Source organism: Alligator mississippiensis, chromosome 10 (assembly GCF_030867095.1).
Source record: "Alligator mississippiensis isolate rAllMis1 chromosome 10, rAllMis1, whole genome shotgun sequence".
Lineage (NCBI taxonomy): Eukaryota > Metazoa > Chordata > Crocodylia > Alligatoridae > Alligator > Alligator mississippiensis.
In genome coordinates, this window is record NC_081833.1 from 69,299,817 (window position 1) to 69,317,697 (window position 17,881).

Sequence of the window (17,881 nt, forward strand, 5' to 3'; positions counted from 1 at the left end):
ACATGCGGCTCTTCAGAAGTTAATATTCTTCCACCGTCTGGTCACCGTGTGCTTGTGCAAAGATTCAAGGAGATGCCTATTAATTTCTGAAGGGCCGCATGTGGCTCCAGAACCACAGGCTGGCTACGCCCGTGCTAGATGGTAGCTTGAAGAATGACAACATGGAAGAACACTATCACTGTTTTATTAATATAGTAGTGCTTTGTGACCCCAGACAAGATCAGGTCCCCTATAAGAGAAGTATGCTACAAATACAGACAAAATGACAGTCCTTGCCATTGCAGATCTTACCATCTAAATAGACAAGACAGAGAAAGAGGGCAAAGGGGGAAAAGAAAATAGCACAAGTTAAACTCAGCAATTTTTTCTTGTTCTTCATACCAGAATGTTATCTCAATATTTTCCTGACACAACTTCAGTCTTTCAGGGAATATCTGTGGATTTAAGTGGTTTGTTTTTTTTTAATGTATACATACAACAAAAAAGAGATTACCTAATGTTTCTCTCCTATTTAACAGAAAAATCATTTTTTCTCAAAAATATTTGTGAGTGATTTGATGTCTTTCGCAGATTAATTACCAAATTTCTCCTCTTCTCATTTACCTAGCTCTAGGCTATGACACTTCTTGTCATGTTACTTTTCTTTTGCCTGCAAGTCCCTTCCTATCAAAAAATGAACAGCTCCAACTTTGTTAAGAGTCAAGGAAACCCAGAAACTTTCAATAAGGGCGAAATCATCTTAGATCTGACGGCCAACTTCTATCCAATGCAGAGATGTGCAAAGCAGCCCCTTTGACAGCCAATAAAAAGTTGTTATAGCTTCCCTGAAGCCACAAGTCCTGAGAATTTTGTGTTGAGCTTGTATTCAATTATTCTGTCATCAAGGAATTGGCTTTAATCAGGAAATAACTCTAAAACTCCAGATTTTAAAATCTCCATTTAAATAGTGTAGAGTACTAGACAAGAGCTAGTTATCATGAATCTATACTAGTATGTAGATTTGTAAGCTCTTTGGGGCAGAGAATGTGTATCATGTTTTAGGTTTAAAAATACTATATGTATTTGCAGCATCAGAGATGCTTGTTAAGCTATCAGTAAATGAGTGAAATGGAGTGAATGTCCCAGACATCTTCAAATATTTTCATTAAGTCTCCATCCCTTCATGGAAAGACTCTTTCAAGTAAAGATCTGTACTGCTAAAACTAGATGTCACTGGAATGGAGCAATCTGTGTCAATAGGCAGGTATTTAATTGTGCCTTCCCGATAGATTATCACCATCCCATCACTCTCAGGTCTGGCTGAGCAGGAGAGATTGAAGGTGCTCCCAGCTCTATAGAAGCCACCTCTGTGAATTAGTAAATGACAAATGACATACCATTATGACACCTCTTTTTGATTGGTGTGTGATAGGAGTGGGGAGAGAGGACAGAGCAGTAATATGCTGTAATATCAGTCTAGTCTGGGACGCTTTTGCTCAGAGCTTTAGTTTGAAGGCACTGGAGGTGATACTACACACAAATACTCCACTGTTGATTTTAGTCATGAAATTATGTATGAGTTTTTATATATGGCTCATTAACTAAAATAGTGTGGAGTTAAGGTGGGGTGGGGGTTGCTTTTGGTTACAAGTTTGGGGCAGGGGGAGGGGTGTTGTTCTGTTTTAATTTCAGTGTGATGGCCATTAAAGATTTGGGTCCAAAACTTTAAATTCTTTGCAAATTCTTTACATGCATTTCACGTTTTAAGGAAGGTATAGGCATTGCACTAACGGGCTAACTGGGCATTCATGCTTCATCTGAGAGTGACTCTGAATTTTCTCTCAGACATTTGATATTCCTACAATCATCGTGTGTTTTCCCTTCATCTTTCTCGTGCACAGACAAAATGAAGTAACTTGAATCCAAGCAAAGTTCTCTGCAGCATACTACAAAATCTAAATTGAGAACTCTGCAAACTCATTGTTGTGGTACGGGAAGTGTGGAAAGCAAGGCCATTTTTAGTAACCATCAGATGGTGGGACAAGGAAAAGCTGCCTAGGATTTTTCTTGGGATATGCCAGAAATATGCACAGTCCTAGGCATTGTGCCAGCAGAATGAGGGCATATTAGTGAAGTACGGGGCGGGGAAAAGTTAGCACCTCCCGTGCAGAAACCTGCATTTACCGTTCAGCTAAGGAGTAGCATTAGCAGTCAAATATCCAAAGAAATCTATAAAGAGGTGGGATGGGGAAGCAAAAATAAGAATTAGGGCACAGGAAAATGATCTAGAACAGAATTGTGTTTCTCCCTTGAGTTACAGACCAGCTCAAAGCCAAAGGTACTAGTAATCCCACTTACGGTGGTATCTTCCTCCTTGTTTTAATTTCATCCATGAGCAAACAACTGGATTTATCCCTGACAACTGGAACTCTGCAAACATGTCACAAAGTTGTGTTTTTGATAAAGCTGGAGCTGGATGAAACTCTCAAGAGAAAAACCCCAAAAAGTGAGTGGATGTGGCTTTCATACATGTTGGTGTTCAGGGAGAGCAACTTGAGTGAAAACATTTGCCCACAATTTGCAGGGTTACTGTAGAAACTAGTTATAGCCTCTGTCCAGTGTAGAGGTGACTACCACAGCTTTTCCTCTCTCTGTCTCTTGTATTATTCATTTTAGTCTAGTTAAAAAAAAAAAAAAAAGATGCTCCACAAGGTTCATGTTAAACAGGTTAGATATGCTGCAATCGCTTTTTGATTGAGACGCTATTAATGAGCGATCCTGGACAAGTAACGTGTCGTGTGTTTGTGCCAGCAGCCTTGTGATGGAACACAGATGTTGGTGAGATTCTTGGAAAAAATATATAATTATACTTATTTGCATTATGTTTTAACTGAACCTGTCCTGTATGTGTTTGCATGCACATGCACACAGACTTTACAGGGGAGCTGGGGTGCAGAGTTGTGATAGCCAAATGCCAGAGTTTTGAAGCACCGTAGACCCCCCCACAAGGAAGAGCATCTTTCACTGCACCATCCTCACAGCCCTGCTGCTGGATACTACCAGGCAAGCAGTACTTTCAGGACACTGGTCCACATCTGGGCTAGATACACCCCTCTTGAGCAACTGAATACCCATGTCCACACCAGTTACTCAGTCCTGCATTCCCTCCTCACCCTCAGGGGATGGTTATGGCCACTTGTCAGCAATCAGGTACTCCCATTTATTTTCTCTGGTCCTATACAGCTGCTGCCTCAGCCTTCTGCAAACATATCTGTTATTTTCTTTTCTCTTAGGCCAGGTATAGACATTACACTTTTAGTGGTATAAGTGACTGGTCTATGTCCAGTCTATACAGAACAGAAGTTTGGCACACAAAACCAGTCTATACCCGCAGCACAACAAAAGTTTCGCGCACACAGACTTGTTTAAAAAAGGCTGGACCTAGCCTAAGATTTGCCCCCCTCCCCTGCCCACCAAAGGGCGAATATATGTTCTGTTCGCTACCAACCTAAACGATGCCACTTACAGAAAACCACCCAACTTGGATCAATTCTGCCTTGGGCTTTTCGAATGTCTGTAACTAGCCCAACTGTTCCCCAGCTGGTGCTTTAAAAACACGCCGCACAGACGGCATCCGGTGAGCAGTCCAGTGCAGGTTCAGGATTTGCTAGGCTACTGAAAATAATAGGCTCGCTCGTTTGAAAGGTAGGGCAAGATGCTGTTATAAGGTGATTTCCACTTAACTGAGAGCTAGCAGCTATTAACATCACTAAGGATTTATCTGCACTGCCACTGCTCTTTTGACAATCTGCACCACTTTTAACATTGTGCATTTGATTTCTAAATCTATTACTGTTTGACAGTCCCCCTAATCAATCAGCAGACAAATTTGTGAAGGTCCTTGGTGGGAACTTGCCAAAATGACAGTTTTACTGCCACTGTGGCAGCTTGTACAGGGTGGCTATTATGTTTTTTGATTCTCTCAAAAAAAAATCCAGTTTGCTAGCAGACTAGTGCTCCTAACCTATAAGTATCCTAAGCAATGACACTATTATGCTGACAGGGAAAAACTACTGATGCCACAGAAGTGCAGGGGGTTAGTAATGAAAGCTCTTGCCCTGCTGCTTCTGTGTGAATGCAACATTTGTGCTCACTAAACCTAATTTAACCAAATGCAACTGCAACGCACATGACTGTAACCAAATGCAGGTCCCAGGTGACTATTTGCTACAACCACGCTGTTCAAAAAGAGATGGCTTTACAACAAATCGAGCCACTGTGCTAGCCCAAACTGAAACTCAGCTGACGATGAGGCAACGCCGGATAAATATTGCAGAACCCCATGATTCACAGGCACCGAGAGATCTTTTCTTCCCACAGAAAGTCCTGCTGCTTACAATTACATCAATAAAAAAGCAAGTCATATTAGCCAGGATGGATATTGACAGGGAAAGTGCTAAAGTAGCTTTGCTAATTCCAGTGCTGGCAAATATTTCTGTTCGCCAAATACTTATATTGATTTTTAAGTCTCACACTCCAGTGTTCCTGCTTTATGGTGACCATCCCTGCCACCCGGATAGCTTCTGAAAAGCACCTTATTATGAAAACAGTTGCAATAAAGCCCATGGTCTGTTCATACGCTGCAGTAAGGTGCTCAGGGACTAAGCTGCTGAAGGTGGCATAAATCTGTATGGAGTAGGATGCCCATGTAGGGAGCGAGTAACAGTGGGAGAATTGGACCTCCTAGGAATAAAACGTCTAAACACCAATCCCTTAAAACTGTAATGAACTAATCAAATGGTTTTCTAATCTCCGAGCTGCCTTAGGGACATTGTACCCCACGGGCAGCGATGGAAATGTTTATCATCTTGCCTGTTGTTTTTTTGTCACTGAACAAAGCCAGTTCCTGGCATGTCATCTGTGGACTAGTTGGTGCTGTTATGAGGACGAAAGTCCAGCGTCGGGATCTTGAACAAATATTAACTGCTTTATCCCACCTTGCTGATTATATTATTTCCATTTCATTTTTATCGGGCAGGATTAGTGATTTACTACGGGCTGTAAACTGCAGATGAAGCAGGCTCAGCTCACCTCCTACAGGCCCCAGGCGGAGGAAGCTGTCTCTCCTGTGCAGCTCCTGGTTGCAATACTTGAGGTCCTACTTTGAGTCTCTGCAGTTTTAAGGCACTGGGTACACCCGGGGCAAAATTTGTGCACTAATGTGCCACATACGCAGCCGCAAAGCTGCAGTTTGGGGCATTGGTGCATGGTTTGGATTCTCTATCATCTCGCCTGCCTGCACATGCGCCTGCCAGAAGCAAAAGGCAGGAGGAAAGGGCCCCACCTATGGCTAATCCAACAGCCTAGTGATTAGGATACTTATCCAGGGAGAAGGATCCAAATTTTAGGCCTCCTTTACCCGGAGGGGATTGGAAACTGCATCTCCTGCTTCCCAGAGCTGGGCATTAACCACCAGGCCTCAGATCTCCTCTGCTTCAATTGCAGCTGATTCACTGGACCTTGCATTTAATATCCCTTGGGTAAGATGGATGGAGAACAGTGAGGACGTTTCTGCCTTGGCGGGACCAAAGGCCCAGGCTAGATGCCAGGACTCTTTCCTAGCCAGGGCGACATCCATCTCTCTGAGCCACCCTCTGGCTTGTTCCCCTCCTCCTGGCCCCGGGTCCTCAGCCTCAAGAGAAAAGCTGGATAATGCTTACCATGGGGCCTGGTGGTTAGAGCACGTTACTGTGCAGAGATACCCTATGGCCTAATTCTTTGAAAGAGCTGAGCAAAGAGTCACTCCGAGGAAACTACCCATCTCTAGGCTAAGTCGGGCTGTGGTGCCTAAGTATGGATTTAGGAGCCGGGCTTCAGACACTCAGTTTGCCAAGAAACAAAAGGCACAAAAACTGCAGCGAGAGCTCGACTGATCTGAGACGGCTCCTGTTCTTTGGAAAGCAGTCCAGCCCTGCCTGTGTCCTATTTATCTAGGCTCTCCTGCTGGCTGTCTTCTGTATGCTCCGATTCTCTGTTTGGATTGGGATCGGAAGTGCAGAGGAGGCTCGAACAAATAAATAAAACCACTGAAGAAACCAGGTTGGGTGCATACACGGAGGTGTGCGTGCAGCAAGCAGACACCAGAGTCCTCTGGCTCACGGGGTAAACAGCTTGTTAAAACATCACCTGAAGCGGGAGTTTCTAACTCATTAGGGCTCGGCTTAGGATATGCTTGAGCAACTTCAACAAATCAGGCCATCATCTTGAAGATCCCTGGAGGGTGGAATGGCTCCACACTGTCCCCACATCCCCATGTGGCCTAGAGTTTGTACCAGCTGATCTAGCCCTTATTATCATCAGTCTTTGCTATCACCTGTGTTCCCGGTGGACAGGCTTTCATCACTGAAGCACAGTGCTCAGCTCAGAGGGGTACATACGTACCACGAACTGAGGACCCGGACGAGTATAACATTCAACCCAGCAAACGTTCTCGTCAGACCTCAGCAAATAACTCCTCTGCATTTTCTCTGAATTTCCCTTTCTATGTTATGGGAACATGAACCAGGCTCCTAACACCAGTGATCCTATGCTTGGAAAAAGTGTAGACACAAAATTCTCTCATCAGCTCTGAAACCAAAGGGAGAACTCTTTAAATAATTGCTGGACTCTCAAGCGACTAATTCCCTGTCTGAGAGTTGGAGTCAATGTTTAACTGCAGATTTCTCTGCTAAAACAAGGGATCTACTGGTAGAATTGTCCTTCTTTTACTCGTCCTCAGAGACTGGCCTACATAAAATACCATATTAATATTACTTTTTATTCCGGTGCAAGAGTGACTGTTTGAAGGAAACTAAATTCCACGTGATCTCTTCCATCTAGGTGTCCAAATGCCATCATGCCCACTGATCTCATAAGAATTTACTGCCCTGCCATTTTCTCGTCAGCCCAGCTCCAAAGCCACAGGCTGTAATTTGGATTCAAGTAGCATGAATCTGGAACCCCTTGACATTCAAAGGGCTTGGTCTGAATTTGTGGCTTTGTTTTTTGTTCCACTCTGAATGTAACATGGTGTTTAAGGATGAATGATTTATAGGGTAAGGGTCTACCAGCATACACGTTATTAAAAACAGTGTAATTTCTTTTGTGGAAACATAAACTGCGTGTGCGTCTCAGTGGGTGTTCTGGCGCTGGTTGGACTAAATGCCTGGACTGCCCTCCATTGCTGTCAACAGAAAAAGCCTCCCATTGACTTTGCTGGGAGTTAGCTAGGACCCTAAATAATAAAGGTATCATTACATTATCTTACAGGTATAAATAAATAGTAGGAATTTGCAGGGATGTCTTAAGGAAAATTGGCAGCTTCTAAATGAATGACTTAGGAAATCAAGGCCTAGCAATGACATCTTTTTGATTTGGGGAAAATGCTCACATCATTTCTAGCAAATTTCTTTAACCAGCTCTCTGCCATGTGCAGTGTAGCTAAGACAACATTAGCAAGGTCATTTGAAGATGTACCTTGACTAAAGAGGGATTTAGATGTCTAACTTGAAGCAAGAAAGATGCTGCACATTTTCATTTACTAAATGCAGGAGACTGCAATACAATTGTCCCAAACAGACCTACAAAAATTAGAGCAAACAAGAGCAGCAATTGATTTCAGAAAGCTCCTACCAACTCCTGTCACCGGGTCATTGTTATTACCAATAAGCATAAGGAAGGTTTCCTTCAATACAAATTATCCAACAAAATCAGTTAGCATTGGCTATCAGGATTCAGCCTTGCATAACTCAGCTTTTAAATTCCATGACATCTTTACCAGCTTTCCCTCTTAGTTGGCAAGAAGGCGTTCATTCTCTGCACAGTTCAATTTGGTAATTGCATGGTTGCTTTGTATCGCAGATGATCTCTGTCTGGTATAGTATATTTTTTCATGACATAATCAATCATGCTATTAAGGAACAACTCATCCTTGATGGCTTATTCAGAGCTAACCAGAAACCACAAAATACTTTTGCCATTCACAAATATGCAGCCCTTTTCTATGCATAAGTATTCCCCAGCCAAAGTATTTTAACTTGCGTATGAGGCAAAAGCAGCGAGAACCATTTTCCTGTAGGTTTCCTGATACAGTAAGTGCATTCTTAAAGTTTGTAATGGATAAACTGGAAAGTTTGGGACATCAGTGGGGGAAAATATCATTCAACATATGAATTAATGTACCCTCTTTCTGTAGCAACATGAATTTACTGTGTATTTCCATTAGCAGACAGTGGGGAAAAAATCACCTACCCTTACAGTTTACAGCATATTTTATTTTTACACCACTGGAGCTAAATTCTACTGTATATCATTTCAAGGGTATTTTTTAACACGTCAGAGCTGACGAATGGCATTGCTGAATTCATCTTCACTATGCTCTTACCAGCTAGGCCAACTATGTCAGTGGTGATGCCTACTGCTCTTGTGCCCCTTTAGGTGGGTACATGAAGCTGGTGGCCTGGTCACCGACTGCTTCTTACACTACTGGCTCACATGGACTCAGCCAGTGTAAATTGGCCATGCTCCACTGGAATCAATTATGTTAAACTGATTTACATCTGCTGAGAATCTGGCCCATGATGCTAACTAGCCCCAAAACACCGAGGTCTCCTCACTAATATTTTAACAGAACTTGCCGCACATAATCACAGCCATTGTACAAAATCACATCTGTCTTACTAAAATTTCATCTCAGAGAAAAACTAGGAGTAAGCATCTTGGATGATGCACTCTTCAAGTGGAAGCCACACCTCTTCTAATTCCACCTGTTTGGACAGGAAATGTTCTTTTTTGATTTTCTATGTTGAAATGAGTTTTTGCCTACTGAATTTTTTGTTTTGTATTATACAGGACTCCTCCTGGGTTTTTCTTTCTTTTTTTTTCGGGGGGTGGGAGTGAGTTTGGTACAAGCGATTAGCCAACATGTGGACGTTAGTGTGTTGGTTTTTTGGATTATGACGAGAAAGCAATGTCCATCAGGTGTTTCTTTCGTGCAATCTCGTATATTTACAAGGTCTATACAAAAGTTTGCTTCCCTCCACACAGCAGGAATCAAACAGCAGGAAATGGCATATTGGTTTGCAGTGCCGAGTCCCTTTCCAGCCAGTACACAACCTGTAAGCACCTTTTCTATACTTTTCTTAGGCCCCTGTTCCTTGGGTAGCTTTGTGCTGCTTCTCTCCCAGCTTTCCTATGTTTCCTGCTTCTCTTGCATATATAGACAACTGCACACATCCACTAAACAGTGTCCATGGAAACTTCTCTGACCACATCTTGCACTTGCCTTTGTTTTGGGTGGCGAGGAATTCCTCTTTTGGGCAGAGGCTACTATTCTTCTAGCCCTCTGTCATAAAAGACCTTAATTGTTTTGTTCTTTTATCTGTATCCGTGGGTTTCAAAGTAAGCTGGGGATGTACACTTCCCAGCTTAAGGGACAACCGCCAGCTTCTCCTATGTGTGATTGAGCAGGCTGTGTCTCTCCTTTCACTGCTTTTAACTAACTGAACCTTGGACTTCCAGGTGCCTATAGAGCTGGTGGCTTTGCACTGTGATTTTTCCTTAAAGAATTACCTATCTATTGCCCTTTAAGCTACATACAGGCATTCAAAAAGCCCAAGGTGGAATTGATCCAAGTTACGCAGTTTTCTGTACGCAGCATCGTTTAGATCAGCAGCAAACAGGGTGCACAATTGCCCTTTGATGGTGGGGAGGGGAAAATATTAGACCAGGTTCAGCCATTTTTAAACCAGTCTATGTGAGTTGAACTTCTGTTCTGTAATGGGTATAGACCAGTTTCTGATCACTTATACCAGTAAAAGTGTATTGTCTATACCTGGCCTTGAGTCTCGACACTAGAGGGCTGTGATTTCCTTGAGTTTTCAAGCCTCTCCCAATTAATGGCTAGGTGAAAGGTGCCACTTAGGCTATCTTTGATGGAATACGGGCACTCGGACATCAGTCTGCAGCTGATCTGCTTTCTTTGCTGAGCAGCCATTGTGCCCCATATCAGTCAAGAAGTAGGATATCCTTGATAGTGTGCAAGGTCGTGTGTTACAAAGAACTGAAATGGAGCACATCTGCTTCTAGCTCTGACACAGACTCCTGTGGTCTTTGCCAACTCACTTAGCCTTTCAGTCCTCATTTCCCCGATTGCAAAATGAGAAGAAAGAAGGAGAAATAGAAGCAAGACAGAAGAGAAGAAAAAAAAGGAAAAACAAAAGACTGTGAAACAGAATAGAATCAGCAAAAGAAAACCCACACCGCTTTAATCAATGCAATTTGATTTATCTCTTTTCCCTTTCTTTACTACACTAACCTGGCAGGCATCCTCTACCTCTGTATGCTTTGTGCAAAATGAAGGGATGACTATTCTGAGCATTTACATTTATATTACTATTTACTTTGAATTTTATAGTTAAATTAAAAAATAACTTTGCATATATTTTTAAAAAGCAGGCAGAGAGAAGAGGCTTGCTGTTTACCAGAATGTACACGAAACACTGGCAATTCATGAAAATAAAAAGAAACAAAGGACATTATCTGCTACCCCAATTTCAGGTGAGTAATTAGCAAAGCAGGTACATAAACACCTCCCATGCTCAAGTTACCGTGGGTGGATATATGTATGACATGTCTAATAAGAAGCTGAGCATCCAGCCACTAAGATGCTGATATAAGCCATACAACAATCCTCTTAAGGATTTAGGGAAATCAGAAGCTCAGCTTTGCCATCTGTAGCTTAATAAATATTTTCTTCAGAGGCTTTGTACCTTGTTTTAGCTTCCGAGAAAATAGTCATACTGGAAATTGTGAAAAGCAGACACCTCCATCTCTGTCCCTTTCTCCTCCACCCTCTTCCCCACAGCAAATGCTTCCTTTCCCAGGCGCTACATTTTGTTAATGAACTAGTGCAAATGCACGTATTTTACCCCCATGTATCAGTGCTCACAAGGACCAGTGCTCAAAGCCATTTCTGTCCCAAACCAAGGCAGCTCTAAACCATGCCCACGTTGTCACCATTTTCAAATATGTGGCATCATACAGTATTAACACCAGTAAATTATTCCAGCCAAGCATACCCTATCTTCCCGCTGACCTACCCAAGCTCTGAAACTAAAGAGCTAACCAAACTCTGGCTCGGGATAAAGGAAACCAGAAAAATCAGTCTGCTCTTAAGAAAAGTACAAATTAAGGAAATAAAGATTAATAGTGTTTTCCTCTGGAGCTTTAGATGAAGATAAAGGGGAGTTTGCATAACGTTGGCATCAGAGACGCTGGTGTTTAAACAGATGTGAAGAAGGCCGCTGAGGAAATTCAAGCAAAGACTAAAAATTTCCACTGCTTTTATAAGAACTTGGCAGCAGAGGAAAAAAGAAAGTAGGAACATAACAGCGCGAGTGCATCAGGGTCTAACAGGTGAGTCGGGGGGGGCGGGGAGGGGGAGTCAGTGAAAAAGCTCAGGGTATATTCCTAGTCCTGCTTCTGAGATTGAACAGGTCACATTTGCTTCCTGTGGCTCTGCTTCCCCTCGCACCTCATCTTTGTCTGGTCTATCTAGCTTGGGGGGGCAGAGCATGACTTTGGGGAGGGGGCACAAAATTAACACCTGCCGTGCTGCCGAACCAGGCACCGCTGTCACTGCCACCGCTGCTACTGCTAGTGGCCCAGCTGCGGGCACTTCTGTATGCGCTGCCATCATCCAGTGCACAGAACTGCCCAGTTATCCATCCGCTTAGAACAACAGGGTCTCAATATCTGTTTCTGCATTATACAAATTAACGATATCTTAAGCAAAAATGCCAGGTATTGGGGTTTTTTACTGCTTAACAACATAGTGACAAGCGTTGGTCTCAGGATGAGATCCTGACTTGTGAACATAACATTTTTTGCAAATGCACTTGCCATACAAAACACTGCCATAGAAGTGAGAGATTTTAATACTAGCACATGCATCGGGGAGGGTTTCACCACACAACTGGGAGGGATAGACCTCTAGAGGACCTCTACTTTTCTATGATTCTCTAACCCATTTGTCAGATGGGATTGGCACGTGCCACTCCTGGCAAAAACAAATATTATAACATAGCGCCACAGTGCAGAGCTATTCGATCAAGGTATGTGCCCACCATTTGTGTGGAAGCAATGCCTGGTAATCAGGATGAAACTCTGGTCTAAAAATCAAGGCCTAAATTTGTAGATTGAACCAGTGCAAGTACATCACTGCAAACCGTGCTGCAAACCCCGCTCTCTCTGCTCCTACCTGCCAAATCCTGAAGTCTGGGTTCTGCTGCTCTACTAGACATTGAAACAAGCAAAACTAACAAGCGTCCTTGTTCCTTTCTAAGCATTTGTGAATGCATTCACTTTTTCAAAGCAAATCTGTTTTTTCAGGCAATACGTTTTAAGGGCTTGACTGACAGTACTGACTTTTCATAGTTACTTCTCTTTGAAAAGCAGAGCCCAAACAGATAGGAACAGATCTGAAAACACAAGAAATAAACAAGCGCATGCTAAAATGTGTGCCCAGTCGCATTTCTAACTTGCATATGTAATGACCACAATTGTATGCGAGTGAGATACGAAGTAAATGGATAATATTGATATTATATTTGAGCAATCGTGTGATTCACCAGTGGTAACGCATACACAATTGCATGCCGAAGTCATTTTAAAAATCAGGGACAGTCCTACAGCATTGTATACCGAAAATTCAAGCAGGAATTACAACACAATTTTGACACCGTTTAGAATAAATTCAGTGTTTCCATGTTGTTGTGCTAAAATCTTTTCCAACAGTCAGCTTGTCTGAACTTGGATAGAAATAAACTTTTTTTTTTCTCAAATCACCAGGAGAGAGCGATGACTTTCACTTTTATTTAACAGAATGCTTGTACCATATTTTTTAACAACCAGTATCATCAACAGCAGCAGCTTACAACCCTGCTATAAGGAGTGCAGATCTCTAGCAAAGCTCTTATCAGATCCATAAATGCATTAAAGAATGTGGTGAGAAGTCAATGGAATCAGCTCTGTTTGCTAGAAAGGCCCCAACTGAGACTGGGCATTTTGCCTGGGACAGCAAACTGAGGATTAAGGGCTTTATGGGACATGTGAACTCCACACAAATGCAAACATTAGCATGATTAAAATTTAGCAAACTATGATGTACAACCCCTCGGGCAAAATCCAGTAGACACAGCTGTATTTATAGCTTGTTACAAAGAAGCTCTGTTAGTGCTAACAGAAATTCAGTATCAGAAAGACTGAAGATGATCTGAGGATCTCTGTGCATTGCCAGCAATCTCTAGATCCAGTGCAGCGCTTTCTTCCTCAGCTAGGCTAAGTCCTTGCTACAGGAATCATTGCTACAATTACTAAATGGAGCTATTTTTCCTCTGGATCATTGACTTAGCAAAACAGCATCAAAAACCTGGGAACTACAAAACTGATTAGATCATTTTTGGATCTTGGTCAAAGATGGTATTTTGTCCGTCTGCGGAGGTGATTGGGACAGGAAAATGGTGGAATCAATGAGGCTGATGAATGGAGAATTGGGCACTGTTTTGGAGTGGGTACAGAGAGTGGCAAAAAATAAAGGTGCTTAAGATGGCAAGCTAGGATCCAGTATCTGTCACCCCGGTTTCATAGCCAGCAAGAAGAAACAATCATCTTTGATCTCTGGGGAAGAAGCAGGTCAGAAATACTGGTTAAGATATCTCAGTTCCCTCTACTCTAACCAGTTGACTCATTATATTGCGTTGGTGATGACATTAGCTTTGGGAAAGAAAGAGAATGCCTTTAGAAATAATGAAGGGTAATAGCCTTGTGATGCTAAAACAACAGCTATCTCTACCGTATGGCAGGAGACTTCGAGAATAATAGCCATATTTTGAATTGAGGAGATAAAAAAAATGGCATGTCAATTAACTGGGGAGAAGAGGGTGCCATATAATCCTACAAACCAAAAATCACTCCTAGCTGAGGCTGGTTAACTGGATGATTACGTTCTCCTCAACGAGGGAAATAAAAACAAAACAAAATGTCATCCTTCCTTCTTCAAGGAAATAAGGATGCTCAAGAACTAAAACCCAAACTAATTTTTTGTTCTCTGCCATTGGGCCCTGCTATAGCTGGCCGGTCTTCAGCACCCATTTTGTCAAAGCTTCTGGTGAGAGTTAGGACCAGTTGGCCTCTATGGTTGGCCAAAGTTGTAATGACTGGAGAATACATAACATTGCTTTAGCAGCAAAGTATACAAGTGGTCTCTGCTTCCATCTTCCCCTCAATGTCCTGCCAATAGACCCCAAATTCCCAAATGATGGTACATGAACTTGATCGTTTCATCACTTCAGGCCTTGTTCTCTTAAGAGGGTGGTAGGTGAACCAATAACTAAGTGTAGAAGCTGCTGCGTTAAGACCGCTGGACCATCTTCAAATGGCTCCTAGCATTACATGTTATCGATAACATCAGGGAAGTCCTGAACCACTCCTCTCTATATGCTCTTTGGGTCGCCACTGTTCCTGTATACCAATCAGCCATTTCTGCTGGTAATGTCTTCCCAGAGGGCAAGTCCTGATGCTACTCTTTTTATGTCTGAATGGAGAAGCACACCAAGATGTGTGCTGGTACGCTCTGATTTTTGAGGTGAACCATCTTGAGCATCCCGGTGTACTGGGGGAGACCGGAGGTGTAGGGCGACAGAGCTGGGAGCAGCCTTGCCTCCTGCTAAGTCTCAGGAAGCAATAAATATCACTTGGTTTCAAGTAGACTAGAAGGCAGCTTTTTCCCTGATATAGAAGCCTGCAAAACACTGGATTACATGGTTGTCTTCACTGCTTATTGGCTTTTGTTCTTTTCACACACCGTGAGCGCTTGCGAGGCAGCAGTGAAAGGGGTACTACAGCTCTCTGCGTGGATGTCTAGAGGGAAGTTCATACTTCATTTAATGTTAAAAGCACTAAAACAGCAAAAAGTAGAACAGCTTTCTTCCCAGGCTGAGGTGCAGGCATTGACAGGGATGCCAGCCTTCTGCAAAGAGTTGGAATACGTGGCACTTTAGCTAGTTATATTACTTAAGGCTTGATTCTGATAGCCTGAGTTATATTGAAGAGCACCTTTCTAACCAGCCCTCTTGGAAGCCATGGGGCTCCCCCAGAGCAAGACACTATCAAGACCAGTACAAATAGCAGACTCTAACCCTCCCTATTTAGGGCCAGGTTCTGTCTTTCTTCCTCGGGTAGAGCAGTACCACACACCCCACTGGCTTTAATGAGACTACCTGGAGCTTAAGCGATGCTTTGAAGTACAAAAGAGTGGCAGAATCAATCAGTACCCTTCGTATCAGGTTTAATTCTCAAAGGGCTGCATCACATTTTATTCATTGCAGCATCTCTGTGACTAAGGTAAGCTTTGCTTTCTCCACTTGATGGGTGGGAAAGTTGAGGGGCAAAGATAAGTAAACCACACGGCAAGGAATAGGGTTGTATATTCTGGCAGCACCGCCAATAAGGCATGCAAGGCTAAAACCAAGTGGCAGTAATTGCACAGCCACACAATAAAATATGTCACCTATGTGCTGGTAAGGTTTCTGCATGTCAGGCCTGGAAAGCTGGGGCTCCTTTCCCAGCCTTGCTGTTTATTTATGTAGTGTGCTATGGGTCCCCAAGGAGGTTTGAAACAGCGGTCAGCTCAGTGCTCTGTTCAAAGAGGGGAGTTCAAATGGCAGGTGTTTCCATTTGGTCCCGTCAGAAGCTCATCATTGAAACTCCTGCCAACCTTCACTCCAGTCAGCAGCAGATGCAAGGATTCACTCAGGAGTGGGGATTTTCCTTTTTACTGCACAGCGCATTGGGATGCCAGAGAAGCTCCATACAGAGGAAACTCCAGGAAAGCCAAGGTTCAGCATTGCTCTGTACAGAGAACGTAGTCATGCTCAGAAAGAAATGTATGACGGGGTACAACCAGCTTCGAACCTTGTTAGCACTATGAACAGTAGAGTGGGTCAACACCAAAAACTCATTTTCCCTCCTAATTTGCTTCTGGACAAAGCCAGTCAAAATGTTTCTAATGCCTCTGCTGTTCAAAAATGGCCTTTTTCAGACACCAAGGGGGGGGGGTATTTATTTCCAAAATGTTCCACTTTTTCAACATAACTAAGAAAGACCATCTTTCCGTTTTTCATTTTTCTTTGTAGCTATATTTTTGTGTTTATTTTTAATGGAAAAAAATGGATAGGAAAAAAACAAGGGGAAAGGAAAAGGAAGGAAGGACTTGGGATGAGACCTGAATACCAAAAACGTTCAGAATCATTGCTTTTCCAAAGCTGCAGAACGAACCTGATTTTGAAATGAAGGAAATACGGGTAACAAGTCTTTTACCAGCTCTTAGTCATTGGGTGGATCCAGGGACCAGGCGAGGTTGAGTGGGCAAAGAAACAGGAGTCCATCAATTCACCAGGCATGGTACCTGATATCCCTTCAGTTCATTATCCCATTATCCTGTCTCTGACAATGACCGACAACACATGCTGCAGAGGAAAAGAGAACAGCCTCAGGGTTAGCAGTTTTGAAGATTGTCTTAAACCCTGAAGCCCAAGGTTTAACATTTCCTATTCGTTATCACAACTGTGGTCATTCTTGATATTTCTGTGAACACCCTGACCTTTTTCAATCTGAAGTTCTTGGTTTCACCATCTATGGCAACTCACAAGCACCTAAATCTTAGCTTGTGCAAAGCTTCTGCATGTATCAGGCCAGAGAAGTGGCCAGAGAAGGCTACCTTGAACACGGAAGTGATTAGTAGAGCTGAAGGATTTGTCTATTTGGGGACTCAGGGGCACACCTCCTTCTTGTGATGCTCATAGAGACAAGAGGCCGGGGAGGGCCAAGGTGAGGTCTTGAAAAAGCCCAATCTGGGACAACCACACAAGGAAATAAATGCTTTGGAAAAGAAGTGATGTTGTAGCCATGATGGTCCAGAAATTATGCAAGAAGCAAGGATTTCTTAGGGAGATATATATTTTATTGGATCAACTACATAGCCAGGCTAAATGTAGACAAGGTTTCAGATGTAAGACATTCTTCCTCAGGTGTCTTGGTAAATAAGCTAAGAAAGCCATTCTGATGGTTTGTAGCTGTGTTTCCAAAACAGGCATAATTCAGTGCACTAGCATACTCGGATCCTGAGGCCTATGAAGTGCTGAGTGCCCCCTCCTCCCATAGGATTCAATGGGAACTGAGTGTGCTGATCAAAGGCTCAGCCATTGTGTGCCTGCACAGCAAATACATGTTTCTCAAATGCACATAATTAAAACTGTGCCTTATGCGCAACACTTCATCATGCATCTTTTTGTAGGGTCATGTTCTGTATTTATTATTATTTCCTTTAATTCATTTGAGTGTTGTTTTAAAAATATTTTGAACAACCTTCAGGGGTTGAGACTTTAATTGCCAGGGAAATGAAGCCAACGAGACTCCCCCTCCAGCTTTAGGAGGAGTCGTCTGGCTATACTTTTAACTATTTACTTTAAATAAAAAATAAGACAACTGGAAGCCAAAACCTGTGGGGCCAAACACAAGGGAACTAGCTCTAATTCAGTGTCAATAGATAGTGTTCACCACTTGGGTATTTGACCCAATTAAATACAGATTTTACTGCCAGTCTGGTGGCAATTGGTGTTTTCCATTATACTTATTCTTTTTAAGCCAAGAGACCTCCATGTAGACTTCATTTATAAACATGTTTGAGTTTCTAACTCTTGTGAAAGAAAGCTTGGAAACAAGTGCACCCTTACAGATCAGTCAAACACCACCACAATTGTGACTACAAGCAGCAGGTCTCATCATTTTTAAATGAATCTCGTGA

General features: G+C 42.7%; 1 long non-coding RNA gene across 1 annotated transcript in view; it reads right to left on the reverse strand.

Annotated features, from left to right (window-relative positions):
- Positions 1-14,776: 14,776 nt before the first annotated feature.
- LOC132243463 (uncharacterized) overlaps positions 14,777-17,881 on the reverse strand; it is a 169,861-nt gene continuing 166,756 nt past the window's right edge. The window contains exon 4 of the long non-coding RNA XR_009455048.1: positions 14,777-16,544. This is a non-coding gene — a long non-coding RNA (uncharacterized LOC132243463). The remainder of the gene's footprint in view (positions 16,545-17,881) is intronic.